The 6,915-nt window shown below is 35.8% G+C and overlaps 1 long non-coding RNA gene across 1 annotated transcript in view; it reads right to left on the reverse strand.

Annotated features, from left to right (window-relative positions):
- Positions 1-3,965: 3,965 nt before the first annotated feature.
- LOC135113244 (uncharacterized) overlaps positions 3,966-6,915 on the reverse strand; it is a 113,498-nt gene continuing 110,548 nt past the window's right edge. The window contains exon 4 of the long non-coding RNA XR_010274770.1: positions 3,966-6,766. This is a non-coding gene — a long non-coding RNA (uncharacterized LOC135113244). The remainder of the gene's footprint in view (positions 6,767-6,915) is intronic.

Genomic DNA, 6,915 nt, shown 5'->3' on the forward strand with positions numbered 1-6,915 from the left:
AAAGTAATGAGAGATTAATCAACAAGGAAGTTATGGAGACGAAAGATTGAGTATTTGGCTGGCTGACTGACTGACTGATGGATGGATGGATGGGCTGACTTGACTGATTGATTAAATTATCTTGTTTCACCATAATATAGAAATCAGAGGTGACAGCATGATTTTTATTATAGTTTTTGATTGCTTCCTTGACTGACTGACAATGATTCTGACGTCACATCAGAAAAAAGATAAAACCTTAATTTTTCAGTGTTTAATTTAGACAGTTAGACAGTCAACCTCATTTGCAGAGTATCATGTATTAATGAAGCAGTGTTTACTACTTACTGTCTTAATTAACTGATGTAGTTATACGGCATTGTGTTAACTAACTTATTTACTAAATAACAAATGTTAATCAACTAATATTCACAAAGTATTGCGTGTTAATCAAATGAACATTTGGAGAGTACCTCTTTTAAAAAAGAGATGCAAGGGTGAACCAGTGTGTCATTCAGGGAATATCCACGAAATGACGGAGTAAGAAAGAGAGCAGAGTGGAATGCAGAAGGGAAGTGGTAACAAAAAATTAGATACTTTGGTCACGTAGTAAGAAGCCCAGGAGCCGGTGAAATGAGCCTGGAGAAAACCAATTGAGGAAATAAGATCGAGGAAAAGACACAATGAGAAGGAACGATGGCATTGCGGTAGAACTGCTAAGGTTTGCCAGTCACAGAGGAAGATGCAAGGGACACAAACAACTAAAGGAGATTTGTATATGGCGCCAATCCCTGACTAGAAAACAGCGAAAAAAGTGTTGCGTAAACTCTGGAACTCCCTGCCTGGTTCTGTATTTTCTCCTTCCTATGACTTGAGCTCTTTCAAGAGGGAAGTTTCAAGACACTTATCCTCCCCTATTCGAAAATCCTTTTGACTTCTCTTTGGGGACAGGCACAATTGGGTCATTTTTTTTTTTTTACAACGTTTTTGTTACCCTCGGCCAGTGTTGTTGGTTGCAGTTTTCTCTTACTCTTTTCGAAGGGCAGGGAAGTGCAGGTAGTCATGTATTAAGCAGTATCCGCCTTGAGAGAGAGAGAGAGAGAGAGAGAGAGAGAGAGAGAGAGAGAGAGAGAGAGAGAGAGAGAGAGAGAGAGAGAGAGAGAGAGAGAGAGAGAGAGAGAGAGAGAGAGAGAGAGAGAGAGAGAGAGAGAGAGAGAGAGAGAGAGAGAGGAATTAAAGGTGGTGTTTGTGTTGTCAGTATTTGCAGTCGCTTTCTCTTATACTCTTACTCTCATTAGGGTAATTATGAATGCAACAGTGACTATAACTTTGGAAGGTGGAGAAGTGAGGGTAGTGTATCCATCCAGCTGTGCCCGGCTTAAGGAGAAAGGAAACTGGGGCCGTGTTAGTGTTGCGTTAATGTTTAATTGCCGTTTTCTCTTATTTTATTTTGGATAATCATGAATGCAGTAGTATCGAGAGAGAGAGAGAGAGAGAGAGAGAGAGAGAGAGAGAGAGAGAGAGAGAGAGAGAGAGAGAGAGAGAGAGAGAGAGAGAGAGAGAGAGAGAGAGAGAGAGAGAGAGAGAGAGAGAGAGAGAGCTGGAGAACTCTGAAAGCCAAAGAGAGATGAAAGCTTTTAATTGTTTATCATCTTCGTGGTCTTGTCTATGCTTGCGTGTATCAAATGATAATTAAGAGACGGATAGGGGAATGATAAGGTCATCGTTAATTAGTTGTCTTCTTTCTTCCTTCCTTTTTGTTTTCTTCCTTTTTGTTTTTTGCTTTGTTTTTATATTCTTCCTTTTTAGTTTTGCTTTTTTCCCTTCCATTTTTTTTGCTCTATCTTCGTTTTCTTCTTTTGTTTTTGCTTTCTTTGTTTTTTTTTTGTATTTTTTTGTTTTTTCTTGCTCTGTTTTTTGCTTTCTTTTTGTTTTATTATTCATCTTTTCTCCTCCTCCTCCTCCTCCTCCTCCTCCTTCCCATGAATTGCTGCGTTTCTCTCCTCCTCTTCCTCTTCTTCCTCCTTCTCCTCCTCCTGTCTCTCAATTCAGATTCAATAGTGCAGTTTATCGCAATTAGCCTCCTGAGGGTCAACAGATCTCCCGCTCTTACATTTTTTCTCTCTGTTACTGCGTGTCCATTCTCCTCCTCTTCCTCTTCCTCCTCGTTTTTCTTTTTAATCTATTTAGAGAACGGATTTTTTTTTTTTTTTGCGTGAATTATAAAAAGGGAAATCTGTTAGTTTATAGTGTTGTTATCCATTACAGTTACAATCTAGTCACTTATTTCTTTATTTAACTATTTATTTAGTTATTCATGCATTTATTTATTCTTAGACTTGTTGGTATAAGTGTAGGGAAAATCATTACATCACATTTATTTGAAAGAATTGTTTTTATTTATAGTTTTCATTTAATTATCAATATTATTGTTTAGTTAATCATCTCTTGATATATTTACTTAGTCATATAGTGTTTCATCAAGTTTAAATAAAATCACAGTTCAGTACTCGGATTTATAGAAAAGAATCCTGTTTTTATTCACATTCAGTCTTCATCATCCCCAAAAAATTCAACTAATTACATTTATTTACTTGATCTATTCATCTCAATTTACTTACATGCTCATTCATCTATTCATGTCTTCTTTTATGGAAGAAATATACAAGATATATTAAAAAAAACATCACATCTCACTACACATTTATTTAAGAAAATCCAGTCTTAATTATCTTTCAGTCTTCGTTACCCTACAGAAATTCAACGCATTATCTATTTCCTTTATTCATTCATCTCCATCTATTTACATACTCATTCATCTATTTATGTATTGTTATATAAAAGAAATATTCAACTCATCACATTTCACTAAATATTTGAAAGAATCCAATTTTTATTCCCTTTCAGTCTCAATCCCTACGAAAATTGAACATGATCTCATTAGGAGCAATTGCCTGCGTTCCCTGACGCCTGAGTTAGGTGAGCCGGCTCCTGCCCTGAGATAAAGGGAGGCGGCAGACAAACAAAGCCAAGGAGAGCCCCATCATTATCAATTTTCCCTCTTCTTTTATTGAGAGGAATCGCGGCGTGACGAAGGGCGATCAGCACGACCAGGAGATCCAGAGCCATTATTATCGAGACCAAGAGCCGTTATTATCTATTCTCCCTTCGAGGATTGGGAGAGAAACGGCCACGTGGTAGATGTTTGGGAGCTTTAGATAAACACACACGTGGAAATGTATCTAGTTCTTCTTTCTTTTATCTATCGGTGTGTTTGTGCGTTTTGTTTGTTTTGGTTAGTTGGTCTGGTTCGTAGTGGGTGGGTGGCTGGGCTGGTGGGTGGCTGTTTTAACTAAAATCTTGCTTTCTTTTTTTATGTATTGTCATTTTAGTCTTTGTTGTTGTTATTGTTATTTCTATTACCATTGTCATTTCAATTCTTGTTTTTTTTTTTTATAAAACTTTTTTTTCTTATTGGCTTCCCTCGATTTCACACTTTCTGTCCGTCTTCTTTCGCTTTTGTATTTTTTTTTTATGGGGATGGTTATCATTTTTTTTATCCAGCGACTAACCCACACTCTTTAACCTTTTTTTTCCCCTTCCTTACATTTTCTCTCTCTTCATAGTGACGGATGATCTTTTCCCTCCCACTTTTATTGACTGTCCTTTTCCTTCCCTCTTTTTTTCTTTTTTCCGGGATTATAATTGCGTTTTTCATCCAACACTCTTTTGCGGCTTTTTTTTTCTTTTTACTTTCTTCATTACCGAGACAGCTGCTCATTTTTCCCTTTCCTTTTTTTTTTCTTTTCCTTCCCTTTAGTATTTTTTCTCTCCAGAATTAACTGCTTTTTTTGTCCAACACTTTTGCTGCCTTTTTTCCCCTTTTTAGCTTTCTCTTCATGGTGTGGGATGTTTGCTTTTTCCCACTTCCACTTTTATTAACTGCTTTCTTTCCATTCCCTTTTTTTTATATTTTTTACCAAGTTTTTAATGACTATTATTCTCTCTAAAACTCTATCTTTTTTTTTTATTCTTTTTCCCCCTTTTACTTTTTCCCTCTATCTGGTGACGGATGCTTCCTTTTCTCCCCCTTTCCACTTTTATTGGCTGGTCGATGTGAGCAGAGAGTGGCCACGCTTGCCACTGAGAACAAACACTGGCCTCGTTTTCCTCTGAGCTCATTGATTTTCACTGTTTTATTTTAGAAACTTCACTGTTAACTATTTTACCAGAAGGTTTTTAATTTTTTATCATTTTTTTTTATTGAGATTTTTTTCTTGGTGTTAATTTTGTGTGTGCAGTTTTGTTTGTGTATTGATGTTTTTTTTTTGTTTGCTTGCAATTGTTTTTGTTTTTATTTATCCTTTTACTTAAACACTGCCATATTTATACATATTCACGAAGATGTTTTATTTATATTTTACTTGTTTCTGCGTAATTTTGTTTAAATACCTTACTGCAAGTTTTTTTTTTCTTTTGCGTGTTATTTTCTTTTTATTTGTTACTTCTTTTGTATACATGTACGTTGTGGCTAGTATCAAACTGTGTGTGTGTGTGTGTGTGTGTGTGTGTGTGTGAGTGTGTGTCCGTCCGTCTGCCTATCTGTCGAGACACCCAAAACTGTCACTGCATATATGATGAAATTTGGCAGGCGGGATTGGAATGCAAGCCCAGACAGTGAAAAATAAACTTTATCCAGATTGAAACTTTCCAAAGCTATTTTTTTTTCCTTTTTTTCTTCTTTTAGGGACAAATTTCCCATCCAAAAAATATAAATATCTTCCCGGTATACTTGGTCGTTTTGTCAAAATTAATTTTCCCATCAATAAAAGTCCTTTGATAACTATACATGTATCTACAAATGAAAATGTAATCATCTCCTATCTTCCTGATTAATGTTCGTGTTTTTTTTTCTATTTAATAAAATTGATCATTATCTTTACTAAACTTTGAAGCTTCAAGTACTTTCTTCTTTAGTACACGACCTGCGTTACAACATCCACTTAGTCTCATCTACCTTTGTTTCAAGACACTTATCCTTCAATTTTTGACTACCGCTTTGGACCCTTTTCTGGGACTGGCATCTCAGTGGGTTTTTTTTTTTTTATGGAATTTTTGTTGCCTTTAGCCAGTGTCCATCCTACACTAAAAAAAATAAATAAATAAATAATGTTCCTATTCTTCTACATCCTCTTTCCTTCATTTGATGTATATTATCATTAGTTTTGTTTCTAAAACCTCAGCACTTTCTTCTTTAACTCTCTCACTGCTGAAGACTCATGGCTAATGACATTTAATATTTCGTTTAACATTACACTATTCTTAAACGGCGAAAAAAGACAGCAGGTAAAAAACTGTTTGATCTACTCCGTCACTCCTTTCGCTGTCAGTATCGTCATCCAGTACAAAACTCTGACCTTAAAACACAGCATTCTATGAAGCTTAAGATGAAGGAAGAGCAGTCAACGGGTACAGCTTTACAAGATTCACTTAAGACTCATTCTCTTTCGTGTTATTTTTCCACGTCTCATCTTCCTTATTGATGTTCTTGTTTTCTTCCTCTTTCGCTCACTTCCTATACTGATTATTATTCCTATTTATCTATTCTAAAATTACGCACTTCTTTTTTCTTTAGAGCAAGTCCTGCCTTACATATTTCTCTTCACCCTCATTATTTTCGTAATTTTTTTTTTATGCCTTGTCTTCTTATTAGTGTTTCTTTCCTTGTGGACGACCGCCGTAAACAAAATTCTTCGCAGAAATAAAAACCAACAACTTTTTTTTTCCTTTTACAACGATCCAGGAATTCTGAACGTAGATTTCACATATTTTTTTCTTTTCATCTTTTTTTTGTCTTTCTTTTTTGTTCGTATATCAGTGTATCTCGCTTCCATATTTTCTTGTGTTTTTATCTATTTTTTCCACAACTTTCTTTTTTTCTTGGTTTTCATTTTTAGTCATGTATTCTTTATCGGTTTCATCCGTCTTTTACGAGCATTTTTTTTTTCGCTCATCTTTTTCATCTACTTTTCACGAGCATTATCTTTTATACCTTATCTTTTTTCGTCTCTTTTCATATGTCATTCCATATTTTTCCAAGTCTCCCTCTATCAATCACTTTTCATCTACTTTTCATCAGGCAAATTTATTTTCCATACCGTGCGTCTTTTTTCTCGCTTTTTACTTCACATTTATATACAGGTGAATCTTTCTTTCACATATCTCTCAATTAATAATTTTCATAAACTTTGTACCTCCCTTTCATCTATTGCTGAATCTTTCTTTCATATCTCTCACTATTAATGTTTCATTTACCTTCTATGTATCTTCTAACGTTTCCATTTTCTTCGTATATTTTTTTTATCAATCGCTTTCTTTCAATTCGTCGTAATTTTTTTATTCCCATCAGTCTCCTTGCCCCTTCCCTTTCCTACACCTCACCTTTACATACCCCTTCCTCTTAAATCTTTTATTTCTAACACCATGTTCATTACTTCCTTTCCTTGTTGTTCCTCATATTTTTTGTCTACCTTCTCAGTAATTTTTTCCTGCCATTCTTCCCACCACATCCCTTCCTTGCAACTCCTCGTCTTTCTCATCTACCTTCTTAACTCTACTCCTAAGATCCTCCCTATCACATCCTCTACTTAACCTTCTCGTCTTTCTTTCTCGAACTTCCTCTTCAGTCTTTCATTCTTGTCAGTTTCCCCACCACCTCTCTTCCCTGCATGCCGTGTCGTGCTAGCCGCGTCTCCCCGATTGTTCTCTCTTGAGCCGTGTTGCTGTGCTGAAGGTGGAATTATTGGTAAATTCCTGTAGGTGTGGTGCAAGAAATTTCTCTCTCTCTCTCTCTCTCTCTCTCTCTCTCTCTCTCTCTCTCTCTCTCTCTCTCTCTCTCTCTCTCTCTCTCTCTCTCTCTCAGGATAATTAAGACTC

This window comes from Scylla paramamosain, chromosome 25, assembly GCF_035594125.1.
Source record: "Scylla paramamosain isolate STU-SP2022 chromosome 25, ASM3559412v1, whole genome shotgun sequence".
Taxonomy (NCBI): Eukaryota; Metazoa; Arthropoda; class Malacostraca; order Decapoda; family Portunidae; genus Scylla; species Scylla paramamosain.